The sequence below is a fragment of the Physeter macrocephalus genome, chromosome 7 (assembly GCF_002837175.3).
Source record: "Physeter macrocephalus isolate SW-GA chromosome 7, ASM283717v5, whole genome shotgun sequence".
NCBI lineage: Eukaryota > Metazoa > Chordata > Mammalia > Artiodactyla > Physeteridae > Physeter > Physeter macrocephalus.
In genome coordinates this window covers 115,974,605-115,996,767 of record NC_041220.1, presented here as the reverse complement: position 1 = coordinate 115,996,767, position 22,163 = coordinate 115,974,605, and positions in this window count along the sequence as shown.

The window sequence follows — 22,163 nt, the reverse complement described above, 5'->3', positions numbered from 1 at the left end:
GCAAGTTTTTAAAGACATGCAACACACTCGGTCAGGACACAATCCTCTCATTTCAGTGAGCAATATTATTATGGTACACTGACTATGTCCACAAATCATTTGCAGCTTCTCCTGATAGGAGACAGAGTTAAATTCCCTGTGACTTGAATCTGGGTTGGCCATATTGATTCTCAATAGGCTGCAACAGAAATAGCATTGTTTGAGTTCCAGAGCCTAAACCTCAAGAGGCCTTGGAGCATCTATCTTCTTTTTCTTGAAGGAACTGCCATGGGAGGAAATCAGTCTAGCCTACTGGAGGATGAAAGACCCTATGAAGAAGAACTGAGGCATCCTACAAGATAGAACCAACTACTGAACATGAGTGAGGTCATCTGGAACCTTCCTGTGCAAGCAACCTGAAGTTAAATGAAGTCACAAGAGTGAGTGTAAGAGAAACCCGTAGAGAACCCTCTCAGCAGCCTATGGAATCATAAGGAATAATAAATCCGTGATAATAAATATATATTTATTTTTATATATAGGTGAGATATATAGATATAGATAGATCTATATATCTCACCTAGTTTCAGAAATATTTTTGTCAGATTAAAAGGAAAAATAAAATAAAGGGATAACTTGAATTAAAAGTAGGGGAGATAAAGGGAAGAAAAATATTGGTAGGATCATAAAACGGAGCCAGGAATGAGACCCCTAAAAAATGCATATCGTAAAGACTTACTACTGGTGGGCTGCAAATCTGGCCCTAAGATTTCTAACAGTCAGTGGGAAAACAGAATCCTGATCAGTTACTCAGTTTACAAGAAATATAAGATAAAATCAGAACAGTTGTTAAGAGAAGCAAAATTATTGCTGTTACTAATATGCAACAGAAATTTCTCCCCAAGGTCCTCATAAAACCAGCACCATGTAATACACTGGCTTATACCCTCAACCGCACTTTTAGAGTAGGCACAATGACAAGTTTCATAGTGTTGTCGGCATTCTTCCAAAAATAACATTTCAGCAAAGGCAATTCTATGGGGGTCAATACAATATCACCCAGGTATGCAGCTGTCCTCTGATTTGACCAAATCTAGTGGTAGATTTTAAAGTGTGGAATAATGGATGATTTCGTCTCTTAAGCAATCCTTTCTATATACTGTTTCCGTCTGCAGATCTTTTGCTAGATATTGGGAAGCAATGCGTTTGAAATTACGCTTTTTGACAAGCACTCAGAATTCAGATCATTTATATTCACGACTAAATATGGACCTACACATTTTAACCAACAGTTGATTTGGTGGAGGGTTTCCATCTCTCATAAAAAAATAAAAGACCAGAGAAGAACCTATACCTGAATTAAAGGCCAATTCTTCTGTACTCAAAGATTAACTGATGGAGAGTGCATAGCCTTCTCCAAAATTCTCAGAGAAACCGTGTCAAATACATAGACAACTGAGGCCACAGAATAATAGCCTGGATGTGTGTTTTTGCTTATATGGTGATTCTTAACTTCCAGGTAGTCTCAAGAAAGCAGCCAGACAATAATCAATTTTGAGCTCTTCTTATAAATAATATTTTGAATTTTTTGCTCAATCTGAAATTCTATTAAGATTTTAGTTCTGGAAAGAAACAGAGATCACCTAATCCAGTATGGTATTTAATAGATAATGAACTTGCATCAAAAGAGGTAAAATCACTTTCACAAGATTATGTATCTGAAGGGTAAAGCGAAAGGGAAAACCCAAGCCTTTCTTCACTTCATTCATTGGCCGCTCTACTTGTGGACACATGTTTGCATGGCCTCAGCGATTCCAAGGAAACCCTGTTGCATCCATTCTATTACCATGAAAATTGGTCCTCAAGGAGGGAAATTTAGTACTTCAATTCATATTTTTCCTTTTCTTTCTTTTGGATAAGAGAAAGAAAAGGAAAAGTATCATATTTTGGATAGCTGTATATCATATCACATTAAAGTTAATGTGATTTTCATGGCTTACTATCTCATTACCTGGAATAAACAGATCATTGCATCACAATATTGCTCTGAGTTCAATTACATGAAGAAATACTATAATCTGATAAAATGCTTCATTTGATTAACAGGAGGAAAAAAATGTCCCCCTGACCCTCGGCCAACAACATATTATTTCAATGACATACCAAGTCAAGATGTGAAAGATGAAAAATTATTTGATTAACTGCTGGATTGTGAGTACTTAAACCTATGAAAGCTGTCAAGTCCACGCCAGTGTGGCTCACACTGTAAGTCTTGCTGCACTCCTCTGGGTCCCTCGGTAACAAGAGCTACCGTTTTGCCGTCACTGTCACTTCACGGATTCAGTCTCTAAAGCTCTGTTTGTTGTTTCATTCTGTTCTATGTCTCCCCTAGGGACACCTTCATTTTAATATAAATAGAGCGTTCCATCATGCGATGGCAAAGAACCATGGAAGGTACGACTCTCAATATTACTGGACACCCTGCATACAGATGTATTCCAAAAGAGGACTGAAACTGCAAAAAGAAAAAAAAAACTTAATAAAAGGGCATCAACATTATTTACCTGTACATAACGCAAACCATATGTTTATAAGAGTCAAGAGTAAAAACTGTAGGTGAGGCTATAATATTTTGTGTTTGTGGCTATTGTCAGGATATAGGAAGTGGCTATTTAACAGAGCTATGTAGCTCTTATCCATGTCTTTAAAAATCAGCTTATTCTCATTGACTTGCCTGGATTGAGGGTCACTTTTGAATCCCTAGTAATTTTGTAATATACTAGCACTTTTTTGAATTAGGACAGTTAAAAACATTTTATGAGAGATCTTCTGAGACTTAAAAAAATTCAGTGTAATCTTGGCTTGCCTCTCATCCATATTGACTGCGGGGGGGGTGGGTGGACAGCAGGCAATCATAAATTAAGGTGACCGGAGCAAAGTGTTCTCTTTTTTTCTGGGCGTGTCCTTCATAAGACTTCCTGGACGTCTCATCAGACTTCCTATGTCTTTTGACAATCTCTTGGGCCAATGTTTCTTTCATTGTTATTCCTTCTCCGTGACTTATTTTTTTCCCCAAACTGTTGTTGAATTTATTTGCTTGATCAATAATGGTCCTGGCAAAAATGAGCTAACCAACACTGACACTGTCCCAGTCATAGTATCCACAGCACAACCCTGGAAGAGCAGTAGATAGAAGTAAACATTTGGAAAGACAAGACCATCATACATGAAAGGCTTCCTTTACAAAGATCCTGAATAAGCTTCTCAGAAGGTAGACCCAGCAAGCACCTTCAACTCCCTTCTGCCTTAGAGGCATCTTGATGTCTATCTGAAGCCTTTCTTCTCCCTTACCCCAAAGTTGTGTATCTTATATTTCATTTTGTTTTTTGGTTAGAAAAATTAAATTTAAGTCCCAATATCTTCTCACCATTTCTCTCAGTAGGAGTGCTGGTGGTGTGACCTCATGTCCAATGATTCCAAAGTTTTGGGTAAGTCCTAGGTTTCCTCTAGAGGTATTACAAATGCTAGTTGTTATCGTTCAAATTAAATTGTGTTTTGTCAGATTTTTAAAATATTTAGTATCTCTATTGTCCAGAGCATGTATAATTCAAAGTTTAATTACCATTTCCCAACACACATATACATACACAGTCAAAACTCCTGTAGTTTAACATTCTTCTCTTTCCCTTCTAGCTACCATCACATTTTAAATAGAAGGGAAAAAAATGTATCACATAACCTTCTTTATTTATGTTGTACTTTAAGCCAGTCAGTGCAAAAGGCTAGAGAGAAAAGCAGTTTGGAGTCTAGCATTTTGGTTTGCTTTGTTTAAACAGGTATTAACAAAGTGCAAAGTGGTAGAGTAGAAGACAGAAGAGATGAATATTATTTATCGAATGCTGATACTATTCCAAAATTATTTTCTTTAGTTTTCACCTGGATCCTTCTGAAGAAAATTTGATTGTATTATGCTAGCTTTAAATCACATACCTGGTCATAGGAGGAACCAGTGCTCAAATCCAGATTCTATAATTCTAGAGGTTATGCTTTTTCTACTATGCTACAGTTAGTCCCACAAAAGGAGAAATGAATCATAGCTCTTTCTCCTTAAACAATTTTTAAAAATTAACAGAAATGAGTAAAACTTAGCATAGAATATGGTCAATTGTTTATTCCACATTATGTATTTTACAAGCTACCACTTCTTTCTCAGCAGGAATAGATGCTTTTTACTCCAACTCCCTCTGAGGTTTCTGCTTTAAAACAATCCTTAATCTTTCTACCTATATTACAACATTCTTATAAGGATATCATATGTGGTATATTGGGAAACACAGCCACAATATTTTTTAACTCTTCTCATCTAGAGGTAGAATCCTTCTATCTGGGCTGGCCTTGTGACTTGCTTTGAACAATAGAATGTGGCAGAATTGAGAATTCTAGAGCCTTAGCCTCAGAAGTCCTGAATTATTAGACCACGTAGAAAAAGAGACCCAGTCAAGAGGCTGCATCAAGGCCTCAGATATGCGCTGAGGTCATTTAGACACACCAGCCAGCTGAGTTGCCAGATGATTGCTGCCACATGGCTGCAGGCAAGACCAACAGAAAAATTATCCAGTTAAACCCAGCCAACCTGTAGAATTGTGGAAAATAATAAACCGTTGCTATTTTAAATCGCCAGTCTTTGTATTTGTTTTTTATGTAGCAAAAATTAACTGACTTAACATTGGTGAAGAAAATGACATTGGTATATAGTGGGCACTCAGTAAATGTTAGTTCTGATCTTTTCTTTCTCTATTTTCTGTTGCTGTACAAATAAATCGTAATTATTTATTGATTTAAAACAACACAAATATTTCTCCTATCTGTAGAATACCATCAAATAAACTCAGTAAACATGGCTGGCATCTAACAAGACTAAAGCATTTGAGCAGTACATTTTTATTTGTAACATAGATGTAATGTTATAATGTGAACATATGTAGTATGTGCAATTTATGACTATCTTACTCAGGGACTAGGAGAGCAAAGTGTGTCAGATGAGAAAAAATAACGGGATGAAGAGTTGATGCTGTCAGAGAGTTAGAGCAATTTTGTTTGACAAATTCAAAGTTCACACACAGAAATATGTGATTCGGGCAAATAAAAAATGCCAAAAAATGAGATCTGTTATAGCCAAAAATAACCTGAGATTTTTTTGGTTGTTTTTAAAACATATGTAGCATATTTCCTTTAAACTACTCCATGAAGGCAGTTCCTAGAAATAAAGGAAGGCAGAAAGGAAGAAAGAAAATAGGGAGACAAGAAAAAAGGAAGGCAGGAAGGAAGGAAGAAAGAGTAAAAGATGATCTGTTCCATTCCACAGTCTCCTATCCACTTAGAAAATGCTGTATTTTATATCGAGCCTCTTCTGGGAAAGTCATACCTGGGATACTAAACCCTGGGAAGTCTCTCATGAGAGAAGCCTATTTAACTTTATTAAAAACAAAGGTTTTCAAATTTAGTTTATAATAGAAATTTTTTTTGTTGTAATTATTAACATACTCTAGGATGCACACTAGGGCACTCTTTTTCAAACTACAGGTCATAAAACCATTACTAGTTTGTGAGATCAATTTAGTTAACGTGGTCTTCATGACCATCACTTCAAAAACATGATACAAAATGGATTCAAATTGAATAGAACAGGTCAGAGCATAATCCACATAGAAAAGCTACATTTTGTTTCATGAAATTTTTCTTTCTGCTGTGTGTGTGTGTGTGTGTGTGTGTGTATGAATACATATGCATATAGGTATGTAATTAGCTGTGATATTAAAAGTATTTTTATGAATCAGGATCAAAAATTTTTATTATATTTCTAATTTTTAAATGAATGATACTTTAAAAGTCATCAGGTGATTCCATGAATAGTTTTTTCAAGGAAATACCATTTATTTAATGTGCATCAAAAATTGGAAAAACATAAGTTATATGATTAATTAATTAATTAAATTCTTGAATATATAGTACCATTTTTCAGTTATGAAAGTTAGGCATTAATTTAGATTAAACTTTTCGGTATCATTCAATTTAATTATTTTATTATTAAATTTAACAACCCGAACGTTGAATGTTAAAAAATGTAATAAGCTTCTAAATTTCACTTTTTTACAAACTTTTAACTTTGTTCAATGATTTATATCCTTAATCACCTGTATCTATTATTTAGTTATTATTGATACTGTTTATCATTGATTACTCAGTATTTGCTTAGGATATGGCAGGTATTATCCTAAACAATTTACTACACTATGTAATTTAATAGTCAACAATCCTATGTGATTATGATTATTAATAGCCACATTTTACTCCTCGTGCACACTAAGACTAAAATCATGTAACATGCTCAAAATCACTACTAGGGAAGAGTGAAGTTGAAATTCAAACTTAGATATTTACCATTAGACAATAGGAATGCTAGCTTATTTGAATAGGAATCAAATAACACTGTCATTTCAAATACGCCATTATAATTAAGCAAAACTAAGCCTCAAACTCAGTCTTATAGCTTTTGTGTCTGATCCTATGATTCAGACAGATTCCTTTCAATTAAATAATTTTTTCTAAGATTCCAAAGAGACCTTCATATTAGTCTAATGATTTGATAATTCTCTTTTTCACCACGTCTGAAATGTTCCTGAACAACACCCACTCCCATGTTTTCCAGCTCTAATGTTACCCCCGTTCTCTCACCTGTGACCCTAGCACCACAGAGCAGAGTAGATGAGATGATCAAGAGTTTGTGGGGAGAGAGTGTTATGAGGGCAAACATTACATAAGGTCCCTTAAAATATATTGCCAGCATGGAGAGGCTTTGTCAAAGTCGACGTGAAGCCCAGTCTTTTAAAAGTGAATGGTCTAAATGGAGAACTGGAAATTTGGCCATAGAATTTATTAGAAAATTTCAAAAGAATACATTTAAAATGTGACAGGGCTTCCCTGGTGGCGCAGTGGTTGAGAGTCCGCCTGCCGATGCAGGGGACACGGGTTCGTGCCCCGGTCCGGGAGGATCCCACGTGCCGCGGAGCGGCTGGGCCCGTGAGCCATGGCCGCCGAGCCTGCGCGTCCGGAGCCTGTGCTCCGCAACGGGAGAGGCCACAGCAGTGAGAGGCCCGCGTACCGCAAAAATAATAATAATAATAATAAAATGTGACAAAGTGTGGCAAGATATAAAGAGGGTTTATATTGAAAAAAGAAGTACAAATAGCTCTCAAACATCTGGAAAGGGGGTTCACTTCGTTGTTAATAAGAAATTCGAATTAAAACTATACTACACTAAGATACCATCTTCACTTCATAGATGGGCAAAAATCCAAAAGCTGGACAAACTTTCTTGGTAAGTCTTTAATACGTGGCTCATACACTTCTGGAAGGAGCGTGAAATGGAAAAAAAATCTCATGGAGATCAATTGGGAAATATTTATCAAAATAACAAATTTAACAAAATAACAATACTCTTTGATTCAGCTGTCTCATTTCTGGAAATGTATTGAGAGACATACTTGCACATGAGAAAACAATATGTGTATAAGTTATTTATTAAAGCATCACTTCTTATGGCTAAAGATTGGAAACAATTTAAGTGGTGTTAATATAGGAACCTGGTTAAAATAAATAATTGTGTATCTATACAGTGGAATACTTTGCCCTTATTTTAAAAATGTCACTTTATAAACACTGAGATAGAAAGATCACTAGGACATATTTTTAAAACAGTATACGTCAAAGTGAAAGAAATACTAAGGAATAAATTAATACTTTCGAATGGAAGTCAAAGTATTCTACCAAGAGCAGCTTATTATTTTTCATCAAATATATTTTATCCAGAAATGAAAATGAGGCAATATACTGATTACACAACTAGATTTGCATTTATCTTTTATTCTGGAAGCTGTAAACATACAAACATTCCAAACCTTTGCTGATTACTGACATTCAGTTACAGGTACATATACTTCAAATGTTTAACTAATAAGTTCACTAGTTGTATATTATCAATGAAACACTTGTATGACGTCAATTCGTTTACATTTCTGATGTGGCATGAACTGGATTGGGAGAGGAGAATTTTTTCATACATATTCTTGACACCAAAACTCTCCTCATACGAATTGCCAGAGCAGTCTACAACTCATAATAACTTGAATATAAATGTGTTTCACCTAGACTAGAAGTGAAATGATTAGTAAATTATTACTTTAAGGATTTAGAAATATGAAAGACTGACATCTGATCACATTACTATTATTCAGTATGTGCTTCTTTCAGAATCATTTCAGCTATTCTAGAAGCCTCATCAATCCTGGAAATAAAATAATAACTATCATTCCAAATTCAGAATAAAGAATTCCAGTTACAAATCACGTGAACAACTTACTATATTACTTTAGGGTTTCAAATTTCCATCATGACTGGTATCTATTAACTGAAAGATAATGGATTTGAGGCAAACCTACCATGATGTCAATCCCTTCTGCTGTAATATTTGCAGTATATGATGAATGTGTCCTTGGAATTATAAAATCTCTCTTTTAATCAATCTTCCTTCCTATAATTTTCCTTGAAAACAAAAATGAATATATTCATCTGATTTAGAATTCATTTTCGATAATAATTATAGTCTTGCTTTTTTCGTGGAGCTTCAGTGCTGCTGTCACTGCTGGCAGAAGACAATACCGCAGACTGAACTCAGTAATCATGACATTTTCTCAGTGTCCTTCATTGAATGTACTCTGTTGTCTGGTATTTCTAATTTTTAGATTATAACACTATACATGCATCTTGATTATAAGGAATGTCCTATCCCAGAAAGGAATTCACAAAAGGTAATCATGAAGCAATTATGATGAATGTCATTAGCTCCAGAATATTTTCTAGATATGTTCATAAGGTTGTCTTATGTGCAAGACAATGTGAGAACCCTGTCACAAGTTTAGACTTAACAATAGGCATGGGGACAAAAGAAGCCTGTGAAAACAAGCAGATTAAGGAATTCATTTTGTCTTCTTTTGCACTATTGAAAGCAAATTCCTTTTGTCAGAGTCTTAGGTCAGGAAATGTAATCGTCATAATAAAGCCTATGATAAACATAAAAGTTATTGGATTTCCCACTATGTATGTGTTGCCTGGTAAAATAATGTGACTTTATAATTGTTCAGATCTGATAAAATGTATATCAAAATTACTTTCATCAGGTTCATTAGAATTTGTATGACCCTAACTTTTTAGCATGAGATTAGCAATTTTTATAGTTGTGGTACCTGGATTTAGAATAGTCCCTGGTTCAAAGTACATAGTCAAAGACGTTAATGAATCATGGTATTAATATGTCAGAATAGGATCTTTGAGTTCAGTAGGCAATGCAGTGAAGGGACTAGTCAGGAGAGGCTGGAACTGAGAAGCTGGAAATTAGGTGCACCCACTGTTGTGAATCACATGCTTGAGAATGCTGCAGCAATCACATGTAGAGGGGGAAAGAGCTGGAGTTCAAATCCTGATTCCCCCCAGTTCACCAAAAGACACAGGAGTACAATAACTTGAGGGGAAACTTTGAATTAAGTTATCTTATAATTTGAATGTTGTAACAAAGATCGAATCATACCACGCTTGGGTAACTTCTCATTTGGAGCTACAAAACTCTTTTAAAAACTAATCATGTAATCGTAAATACAAACAGAGGCAGCAAATATCCCAAGGGCAATAAAATCATCTGCTATTAGTGATAGTTTCTAAATGCTGCAATTAGGACCTACATCCCCAGGAGTTTTACTGATATCACATTTAAGCTATATTTAGTACCAAACTGTGTGATAGGACATAGACTGCAAAATCCAAGAGGAGTGGCAAACTCTCAGCAGTGAATTGTTGTGCCTTGTAACAAATTGCTTCTAGTCTGGAAATATCCAGAAAATAAATGGCAAGAAGCAGCCCTCTAGAAACTGGATAACCATAACCAGATAATCAGACACATTTTCAAAGCCAGGTTGAGAAAATAATCTCAAAAGTGGGTGGCTGCATGATTCAATGGAAAGTACACGAAATGGCGTGACGAAAGAGCTTGCCTCCCCTTACCATCACTCATTAGCTTTGTAACATTAAACAAATCTCCCAACTCAACATCTAGAACAGTGCCTAGCAAGTGGTAGGCACTCAATACTTGTGGATTGATTGAATTAATAAATAACCCTCCTTTCTAGGGCATGAATTTCCTCAACTTTAAAGTCAATGTTCATAGCAGCACTATTTACAATAGTCAAGACATGGAAGGAACCTAAATGCCCATTGAAAGGTGAATGGATAAAGAAGATGTGGTACATATATACAATGGAATACCACTCAGCCATAAAAAAGAATGAAATAATGCCATTTGCAGCAACATGGGTGAATCTAGAGAATATCATACTAAGTGAAGTAAGTCAGAGAAATACAAATATCATACGATAGCACTTATATGTGGAATCTAAAAAATGATACAAATGAACTCATTTACAAAACAGAAATAGACTCACATACATAAAAACAAACTTATGGTTACCAAAGGGAAAATGGGGGGAGGAATAAATTAGGAGTTTGGGATTAACATATGCACACTACTATATATAAAATAGATAACCAACAAGGACCTACTATATAGCACAGGGAGCTTTGTAATAACCTATAATGGAAAAGAATCTGAAAAAGGATATATATACATCCAAATCACTTTGCTGTACCCCTGAAACTAACACAACATTGTAAATCAACTGTATTTCAATAAAAATTTTTTTAATTCAATAAAAATCTTTTTAAAAATTTAACAAGTAACAAACAGAAAAATTGCCTAAAAAAAAATAAAGACAGATGGTTGTATTAAATGACAATTAATGTAACCTCAAATCTCCTGTCCCCAAATCTCCTACATGGCTACAGGTTGCTCAGACATCCTAAGGTCCAGACACCACTAGTTCAGAGCTCTAAAGCCAGAGGGAGTGGAAACTCATTTTGCACAAATGTGTTTGGCCAAAGAGAACACAATAAAAAATAGGTCCAAGTTGTGTAAACTGCCACCCTACAAATATTTTGTTTTTGTGTTATTGCTGAGCATTGAAGACAGCTTCTTATTTATTGGTCTTTATAGGCATGCTGCATGAGGCCAGCCTTAAAGTGTCAATAGCATAATTTTGAAATATAGGGACTGAGGAATATGCTCCTAGTAAAATAAGAGCAAAACTTTAAGTGTTCATGTGTTTTTATTTTTCTTCACTTTATTTGGATAGTTCATGTATCAACCTGGCTTTCATTCCCTCTCCTTTGAAACCATAATATTTATTTTCATTGAAATCATTTTCTGCTTGGTATGAAAATATACTTTAGTAAGCATTAATACTAGTTAGGGGTTAAGTTTTAATGAAATTTTAAGGCAAAAAAGTCTTAAATCCAGCATGATTCACTTCAAAAGCCTAGGTCAAATATCTCGCTCCTCGGGGAAATCTTTTTTCCCACCATTCCTTCCTTTACTCCTTAAGCATTCTGACCTTCCATTAAAATTGTAATATTAGGTGTCACCTAAACAAATGGCTTTTCCCTAGCTTCTATCTAGCCTCCTTTCTTCTCTTACTTCTTTCCTCACCTTCCTTCCCATCTCGATCTCTACCACCCTATCTTCATCATTTTGTCTTTTTTTTTTTTTTTTTCAAGATTTTAAGAATGTAGCATTTCTGGAGCCCAACTGCCTTGCGTCAAAATTAAATCCACCATTTAGTGGATGTGTGACCTTGAGCAAGTTACTTAAACTCTCTACAGCTCAGTTTCTACATTGGTAAGTTGATGAGAACATGTACTAATGGTACCTACCTCAAAATATTGTTGTAAATATTCAGTGAATTAATATATTTAGAACATTCAAATCATTATGCTGTACCCCTTCAACTTACACAGTGCTGTATATCAATTTCATTTCAATCAAACTGGAAAAAATATATGTTTACAACATTTAAAGTCATGCTTAAACCATACCAAGTTCACAGTGGATGTCTACTATTATCGTTGCTATTATTTTACAAATATTTACTTGGTTCCTCTGGGCACTTTGTTCCACTCAAGATACCACAGAGTCTCTCTTTCAAACATCTTGGGTGTTCTTGAACTACCTGCCACCTTTCTTGCCTCGGGTAATATTCATACATATATTTAGATGATCAAGAAACTGTATAAGTGTAATCCACCTCCACGCACTCCCTCACCCACCAGCACCCTACCCTGCTTGGTTGGCTTACAAGAAGGGAAAGCATTCTCTACATCTGCCCTCAACAATAAACCTGCAAGGAAATAGCTATAACTCACAGCCATGTATCTATTTGTGGCTCTGATTCTTTATATCACCTGTGTTAAAATATCACAATATTTCAGCTGTTAATTGAAGCTCTCTGGCGTCTTGAGTTATTTTTATAGTCAACTTGAGATGACATGTGATAGTTCAGATTAATGGAAGCTGTGAGTCAGAAATTCTGTCTCTAGTTATGCTTATAACTTTTAACATGTGCTAACATGTGATATCTGTAGATCATGTGACCTGTAGTTATTTCTAAAATGGGTATTTGAAACACCGAACTTTTGTCATGGTAACACTTTATGCTAAATGAAAGCAACACTTTAGTCTCTCGTAATTTTTTTCTGGTACCACATGTCTTAATAAAAAGCAGTCATTCTAATGTTTTTCAGATGTCTTCAGCAAACCCAAGGGTATTTAACTAAAATAAGCACATACCAGGTGAAATAGGTTTATCAACCCTTACAAGATTATTTGTAAAATGCTGATCATGAGTGAGAAAACAAAGAAAATTGATGTGTAGGAAAGAAAGTCCATCTACTTTTAAAGTTCCTCCAATGTGGAGGGAATAGATTCTTTCTAAGTCTATGAAGCATGCAGGAAACCAATGCACAGTTAGTGTGAACTCTCTAAGAAGGCAGCCTGGAGATCCTTTTAAGTGATGTGAGCAGTGAAGCTCTTAAAATGGGGCTAATTAGCTGTTTGATGTACTTGACAGAGAAAGATGTATGCAAGCAGAGAGAAAAGACTGCAAACACAGATATCCCTGACTGCATTATTGTCCAAAACTTTAATTAATTTCTTGAGGACTATCTTTTCCATAATTTAAAATGGTTTAAAAGATGTACAACTAACAGGTTCAAAGTGTTTCTTTAGCTAATCATTTGCACTGCAGGAGGCTGAAAATTATAGAGCACATTTTATACTCTCCTCAAGCTGTCCAAGAATTCCTTTTACAGGCTCTGGCTTTCCTTCTCTCCCTGTTTGCATACTGGCATTGAGAAATGTGTGACTTGACTTCACTGATATGTTGTCCAAAGCCCAAAAAGCCACCTCTCTGCTCTTCATGGCAGGGAAGGTGTAAGTGTCTTTTGGCATGAAAATGTCCTCTTGGTACATGGGTGTCACGAGAGAGAAAAATTGGATACCGGTTCTGTGCTCAGTTAAAATATACACTTTTCTAAATTTAAAATACAAACGAGTCTTTCAGCTAGGATTATAAGTTTCTGCAAAATACAGTTCATAAAGAAAAAAGTTTGAATACAAACTGGGGACAACTTCCTGAATAAAAATTATGATGGCAGTTTATACACAGCAGCAATCAAAACATAAACATGCAAATAGGTAAAGAGTTGTTTCCATTTCTTTTAGTTATCCAAATATAAATTTTAAATTTTGCTAACTTTGCTTATTTTCTCTTAGTGAGTAATTTTTCTGCGTATGATGTTTTATAAGAAAGTCATACTTTAAAATCATTCTGCTAGTATTTTCAGGAAATCAGCAAACTTAAGGATCATTAATTTTAAATAAAGACTAAGAAATAACCAACTGAGATTTGTGAGGATAACTTTAATATCTTATGCTCATATAGGCCATAGCATTATTAGAGAATAATCCAAATTTACAAAGTTTCCTTAGTAGTCAAAAATGGCATGAAAGGGACTTATATTAGAGATAACTAAGATTCTTGCCAAATTCATGGATGACACAAATTCTATGAGTTTTTCAATCCCTACTCTGTTTTTATGTGTGAGTATCCATAGGACAATTCACTCATTCATTCAATAAATATTTATTGAGGGCTTACTATGTGTCCCAGATACGGATGATGGAGGAGGAAAGTAAATAGACAAAACTTCCTTCAAGAAGCTCACATGATTGTTCGAGTGGGGAGTTTAAACAAACAATATAAATAAGTCATGTAAATATTGTATTAGAAGGTGGTATGGCCCTCGAAGGGAAGAGAGCAGAGCACACAGTGTGGCAGCTAGTGGCCCACGGGTGTTTACATGGAGAGGGATGGGGAGATTTGGGGCAGAGCGATAGAATCTGATTTGCATTTTATGACTCACCCTGGCTGCTGTGTTGAGATTATTCTAAAGTGGAGCAAGAGTGGAAATAAGGAGACCACTGTGGAGGCTATGACAGGGGTCTGAGTGAGAGACGATGGTGGCTTGGGCCACCACTGCCTTGGAGCAGGGAGAGCTACAGGCAAACAAATGGTTACAATCCATGGGGGCTGTGTAAGGGCAGCCGTACAATGCTTTCCTACTGCGCTTTGATCTTACCCTTTATCATCTCCTTCTGGACAGGGCTCCATCAATTATCCTAGCCTATCAATCTCTCCTACTCTACTGCCTTCTTTCTCAAACAGGCCCAAGCTTCTCTCATTTAAAAAAAAAAAAAAAGGAGAAAAAAAAAGAAAAATTTTTCCTTTAGCCTTGGTAAATGTCAGAGAAGGGGGGATGTTTGAGTTGAGCTGAGTTTAGCAGGCAGATAAGACGAATCCAGGTGAAGGCAACCACTGCAGGTAGCATGCAAGGTCCTGAGGCTCGAAGAGGCAGACACTCAGGGAACTGAGTAGTTTGGTGTTGCTGCAGTGTCCTGGGAGGGAGAGGGAAAGCAGGCAGTTTGAGAAGCAGGTTACCACGTGTCATTGATACAACTCTCAAGAGTTTGGTGTTGCACTTTGGCACCATAGTATAGGGTGGCGAAGATGGCTCCCATTGGCAAAGAAGGAGGAAGGTGTTGCCCCCAAAACCTCACTCGGTCTCGGGGCAGAGGAAGGTAGAACTGACCTCATGGGGGATCAGGTGGGATAAGAGCAGCCCCCTCTTAGAAGGCATCATGTAGAGCTGGTATCTTTGAGGAGAGGCCCTGCTGACCTGGCGAGAGAAGGCTGTTCGCTAAGAGGGAGAACTTGTATTTAGGGGTTGGTCTGCCCAGAGCACTTCAAGGGTGGCCTGCTGGCCAGAGCTGGGGCTCCCCTCCCCAAAATAACCCACTAATCCTTTTAAAAGCTGCACCACAAGCCAATAACACAGGTATTTCAAACATAGCTTTGGGGCCTAAATTCAAACTCTAAGTTTACAAAGAGGCACTGGACTACCTTCAGGGGACATTCTGGTGTCCAAAGAAAGCAATTCTCCTTAATAAAATGGTATTTTCTTAGGGCATCCTAGGCTCTAACACAGGGGATTTTCCAAAGGCCCCAGTGAGAAATGTGGGGAGACAATGAGAAATTCTAAAAATAGGACTAACAATGTGACTAGATTTGTATTTTAGAAAGATGCCTCTGGAAGCAAGGTACAGGTGGATTAGATAGCCAAGAGGCCAATTATGTTGAGACCAATATGGGGGCTTTTGTAATACTTCAATGATAGAAGTGATAGAGACTTTAAAATGTAATGGGCCAGCTCAGGCACATATATCATTTTAATATAAACTCTGGCCATAGGTAAGGAAACATTTGGAAATAAATTTTGGAAGAGGAAAACATAACTGGGGGAAATCCTGCTAGCACTGAACCTCCTTAATAGTGAGAGGCTGAGGACATTAAAGTAGCAATTTATTTGATGAGCAATTGATATCTGGAAGGCTAATGACAGCCTTGTTGCCAGGAGAGCACGGTTACAGTCTCAGCCTGTGACTTTAAAAACTTCACTAGGGGAAAAATTACAGTCGGGCAAGCAGCAGCAGGGCATGGCCTACGGCACAATATGCCGATAACTAAGTCCCAGGGAAAACTGATTTGTGGCTTCTGAGCACATGCATCAAGAGCCTCTGCTATTGACTAGTTGTGGTGCATCGGGATGTAGATCTATCTTGGCTAACAAGAAAGCACTAGAGGTCTGCATTTAGCCACTGAACCAGTCTCCAGAGACTTCGTGCGGCTGTCTTTACCTTCCTACCAATCAACACATCAAAAGCTGCAGAATATATTTTCACTTTCAAAAAATGCAAACTGCAAGCGAGATAAAGTTGCCAAACTCGACTTGAAAAGGGGTGAATGATACAGCCCGGCTCCAGATATAAAGAATAAATCATGTGTGTCCAGCCAGAATTTTCTTATATGTGTCAACAAGAAAGATAACTGAGTGTCTATATACCCAGGACATCCACACCATATTAATTTGACTAGAAAGGATTAAAACCATTTACACTGGCTTTCTGACTTGAATAATTGTAAGCAGCATACTTGCGCAGGATCTCTTACTGAAGATAGCTGGTTATAATGAAATGATTAGAATATTCATCTTAGTAACCCTCAAATAATTACTTGGCATGGGTTTTTCACTCAAACCATATAGATCAAGGCAAGAATACATTTCATTTTTCATTTGATTTAGCAATTCCTTCCCTTCCTGGACGTTTGAGACTCCACTGAAATAGATTCTACATCTTTGAATGTTTTCTCAAATTATCAGCTCTTTTGACATTCTAATATCACCAAGACCTTTCCTCCCAGATGTTTTCCAGGAAGACTTACTTACAAAAGGTCTTCGCTGTTTCCCAGCTTTCAAGGATCATTTAGTTTTGGTGCTCTTGATTTGGGATGTGTGCAGGTGCCTGAGAAAGAGAGAATGTTACCCTTTGGTAAGCTCTATTTAATTCTCTAAAATGAGTGAAAGGTCACGCTGAGGAGGTGAGCTCTTTGTACATTTGAAGTAAAAGCCAGTGCTTTAGTTTTAAATTCCAGGTGGCCCAGTAAGGATTGGAATGCATGGTTTGGACTGCTTCCCTTTCAGTTACCTCTTAAGGGAGATACCACTGTGATTTACTAGACTAACTCAAACCGGCTCCTTCGGGGCTGTTAGCAGGACAGGTGCTGGACTGGCATCTCTAGGTGCTGCCAGTCCCCTTATTGGGAGTTCTGTCTGGGAAGCTTTCTCTGGCTCCAAAACCCCCTGCCTCAGAGGTACCTCCTCCCTGCATTTCTTCCCAACTCTATGGAAAGATTCATGCTGTCTCACTAGTTCATGTATCTAGTCCATCGCTGACGTACTAGAACTGCTGGCCTGAGGTACCAAATGGTCTTTTATTGTCTCCCACTTTTTGAAAAGTAAACATTAACATTAATTTTAAACCTAGGAAACGTGGTTGTGTTGGTACAGAAGCAAACAAAAGTTTATGCCAGAATAAAAATCACAGAAAAACATAACATACCAATTTCGAACCTGAACTTAAATTCTAAAAGTTTTTCAATTCACTTGCACATATTTTCATATTGCAGCATAAGTGCCAGGTCTCATTTCAACACCTTTATTAAGAAAATCGACGTTAATAGCTTTCAGGCCCATTCATTCCACAGAGGTTCTTAAAAAGCTTAAAAGAATGTCTATCTCCACATGAAGGACTAGACAACGCATAAACTAAACTTGCAAGACATGCCATTTTACATACCTTTGTAACATCCGGATTAGACTATGACAGTGCCTATCTCCTGGGGCGATTCTTAAAGACCACCCAGGAAATTCAGCCACTGCAGAATGTAGCAGCAGTCTGCTGATTTAGAAATGGAGGCCATTTCAATCGTGTCTACACTATAACAGCAACCCATTTATTTAGAGCACAGTAAAAGATCTGCGAGATGAAATCTGAGTATTTTTCTTCTTTAGGATGTAGCTTCTTGGAGGAACATTTTTTACATACTCTCTCACAGGCCAACGTGTTGCTTCTAAAGCAGGTCTTGATCCAGTTCTGTGTACGTCTACAAAGCAGCTCAAGGAGTCTCAACAAGGATCTTATTTAATTTGATGCCATACCTAAATAAAAGTAAAATCCCTAGAGTTAAGCATAAGCCTAATTGCCTAAATAAGCACATTTCATTTACTTATTCATCAATTTAATTAAATAAGTAAAATATTTAAAGCTTACTAAGATGTACGATAGGGGTTCCTAAAGATAGTAACACCCATATGGATGTTTTATGTGCAGCTTAGCAAGAGTCAAAGATCAGTGGGTTTGAATAGAAAGTAAACTTTTACTTGCATTTCTCTAATAAACAGATCACCTAGTCTGTAAGTTTTTGTATGCTAATCCTTGTTCTCTTCTTTGACACATCATTTCCTCTGTCTAGTAATAGTTAGGGACTAGGCTCTGACTAGGAAGCAGGGAGCTGGTCTCTTTCAATTTGTTAGCATATCAATCCAAGATTGCCTCACTAACCACCACTGGACTCTTAGTAAAAATCCCAGTGCTATGTCTTCAAGGGATTGCTCCTCAGATATCAAAATGCATGTGCAATTATAGTGCCACCACCAGCAACAAAGCCACCCACAGTCAGCATTTCTCATTTATTTGGGGATAGGTTTAGATAAAAACGAATCTGCAAGTTGGGGCTTCATCTTATTTTTATAGTAGAAAAATACATTTTTTTCCTACAATTAAAAACAAACTTATGGGGCTTCCCTGGTGGCGCAGTGGTTGAGAGTCCACCTGCCGACGCAGGGGACACGGGTTCGTGCCCCGGTCCGGGAAGATCCCACATGCCAAACGCAAAAAAAACAAAACAAAACAAAACAAAAAAAAAAAACCTTATGGTTACCAAAGGGGAAGGACGGGATAAATTAAGAGTTTGGGATTAACATATACACACTACTATATATATATCTATATAATAGATAACCAACAAGGACCTACTGTATAGCACAGGGAACTCTACTCAATATTTTGTAAAAACCTATAAGGGAAAAGAATCTGAAAAAGAATAGATATGTATATGTATAACCGAATCACTTTGCTGGACACCTGAAACTAACACAACATTGTAAATCAACTCTACTCCAATAAAAAATTAAATTAAAAAAATCAAAGTAAACAAGGCAAAATTATCAACCTAATTTTTAAAATGCATCATAGTTCTTTGAGATATTTTTTAATGTAAAATGTACATAATGATTTAGAGGTAGGAGTTTTGTTTGGGGAGGAGTTACTTTTTGCGGTGAAGTGTCAGGAGAAGGATTTGTTTTATGCGATATAAGAGGCTGGTGAGGAAATAAGTCTCTTTGATACATGAGCCAATGAGCTAGAGCCTTTCTTTCTGTTCTCTTAGAGTTGAAGACGGGACTAGATTTAGTTTCGTTGATGGTAATGACCCAGTTACAGTTCTGTTTTCATCAGGCAACTTGTACACAACAAGAGTAAAATTGGTCGAATAAAGGCAGTTTACAGTTATCTTTGGAATATATGGAAATTATTATCTGAAGAAGTTCAAGATTATTAAGACACATGGACAACAAAGTATGTGCTCTTTTAATGTCCCTTTGGAGATGTGAAAACATAACTTATTCAGTGCATCTTTCTTCAAGGCATGCAGTGCCATGCTGCTCTCTGGAGAGGGTGACCGCACAATATCAGCCAAACCAGAACCTCTGAGAGTGAGAGGGGTAACTGTGAGTTCCTGAAGGACAAGTTAAGCCAGCACTGCCCCAGGCAAACTTATAATCAGTCTATGTACAAATAACTTCTAGACTCCTCCAAATATAACCCTTTCCCATTGTAAATAATTTATTTCATTTTCATGTTAAACTTAGAAACAATGATTCAAAACGCCACTCTAAACCAACTAACAAACTTCATATGAACAAAACAAACTCCCAAATCCGTGTTTTCTCATATTTTTTTGAGTGTCGTCGTTAATGAATATTTTGATTCTGGAAGACAGTAAATAGTTGTGAAGTTGAATCTACTTTTTAAAATTTATAACATGCTTTTTGGATTTAAGAATATATTTCAGAAATATTTTCAGTGGCTTAAATAGCCCCAGAAATTGCAAATAAAATTATGTAATAAAAGAAATATCCATTTGTGAATTTTAACCAATAATAAAGGCAATTTTTAGTTATTTAACTGTAGATTACACATAATAACTTGAGCAACTGTGTGTGTGTGGCTGTGTGTTATGTGACTGTGAGTCTGTGTTTGTTGGCGGGGAGGCACATGCAAGAGATAATATTCATTCAGCTTTCCTCTGAGTATATTTTAAAGGCAAATGTAACAGATTTTCTGCTTTACTGCTTATTTTGAGTATGACTACGAATTCATTTGAGACATGTTTTACATATATGCAAGTAACCTGATATAATGGAAGGAGCCTGAGCTTTGAATTGAAACAGACTTGAACTTGAATCCCAGTGCCATAACTTACTTTTATGACTTTGAGCAAATTGCTAAAATTCTCTTTTTTTTTTTTTTTCGGTATGCGGGCCTCTCACTGTTGTGGCCTCTCCCGTTGGGGCACGAACCCGCGTCTCTTGCATCGGCAGGCGGACTCTCAACCACTGCGCCACCAGGGAAGCCCTAATTCTCATGTTTTTAGTTGGAAAGTGGGCACTGTGTTACCTGCTCTAACGGTTGTTTAGAAGATGGGCGGCGCTTAGCACAGTGCCTGGCTCACAGTAGGCACTAAGTAATTTTTTCACATTACCCAGTTTTAGAAAAAGAATAAAGTAAAATATACTATGCTAAACAAAATTTTACTTTACTCAAATGATTCAGAAGGCTTTTCAGGGTCTTAATAGTTTTTTCACTTTTAATACACCGTAACTTTAAGAAACATGATTTTAAAAAAGAATGCATGAAAAGTCTTCTTTCATTGTTTAGTAGTCTGAGATAATTGCATTGAAACAAATAAACAAAGAGAAGATTCAATATCTTTAAAAATACAAGCCTTTCTTTTTAGTTTTGTAGTAGATAAAATTCTGAATTGGGACTCCTTAGAAATGTGTTACAATCATTAGTAGTATCTTAAGCAAATTAAAAATTCTTTTCTGAACCTCAGTTTCCCCATATATAAAATGAAGGTTTGAAATAGGTAATCTTTTAGGCCCTTTCTAGCAATAAACTTGGTTATCTTTATTGCTTTTCCTTTTAAGAAACAAATAAGAAAAAAAATCAAAACTATTATTTTATAGGTCCTCAAAAAGGCAACTATTTCTGCCACTTGCTAGTGACAACAGGGAAATAACCAGGAGCTGAAAAACAGCTGATAAAAGAGTATCATTTACCTTCTGTATTTTTTTCTATAAAATTGTGGTGGAAGGGATAGAATTTGGGGGAGGAACATGAACAATAGTGGGTTTGCCTGACTGAAAAAAAAAAGAAAAGAAGAAAGAAAGAAAACCACCATGAATCAAAATGGCCCTGACTGAAACTTCTTGATAGAAGACTTATCTCCCACCTTCTTGGTCAAAAAAATTAAAGGTCGCCAGTACAACCTTTCCCACATGTGCTGCATTCCTCCCCTGCTCAAATCCTGCCTTTCGTACTGGATTCAAAACTCTTCAGGAAATGACCTAGGGTGTAAACGGAAGATAGTGTTCGATTTTGCCCTCATTTCCGCTGAAAGTATTCAGATGTTCATCTAGGAAATATATATATATATATATAAAACATTCAGGCCTAAAAAAAGAAAATACAGGTTTTAAAAAAAAAACCCTTATTCAATCACAAACACATTGCAGTCAGTAGCCGGGCTTCAGACTACAAATCATAGTGAAAGCCAGTTTCTATCTATCTATGTAACCCATAAAAAGCCTTTTTAACTCAATATTGTTAGGAACATTCCAGTCTAGATTTAAAAGGATTTCCGTATTATTTTTGACCCCAAAGATTTAAGTATTAAATAATGACCCCCAAAATAGATACCGCCTTGTTTGTTAAGGAGATCTGTCTTACACTTTCCTAACATTATAGCCAGATTTCACGCTCACAGGAAAACAAAACACACATAATGGAGTGGTTATTAATTCAATAAATCCAGCAGCGCTCGTGCTCTGGGCAAAAGGCAAAGTTAAAAGCAGCTGTTCATTGAGGACATATGGGACATGGCCAG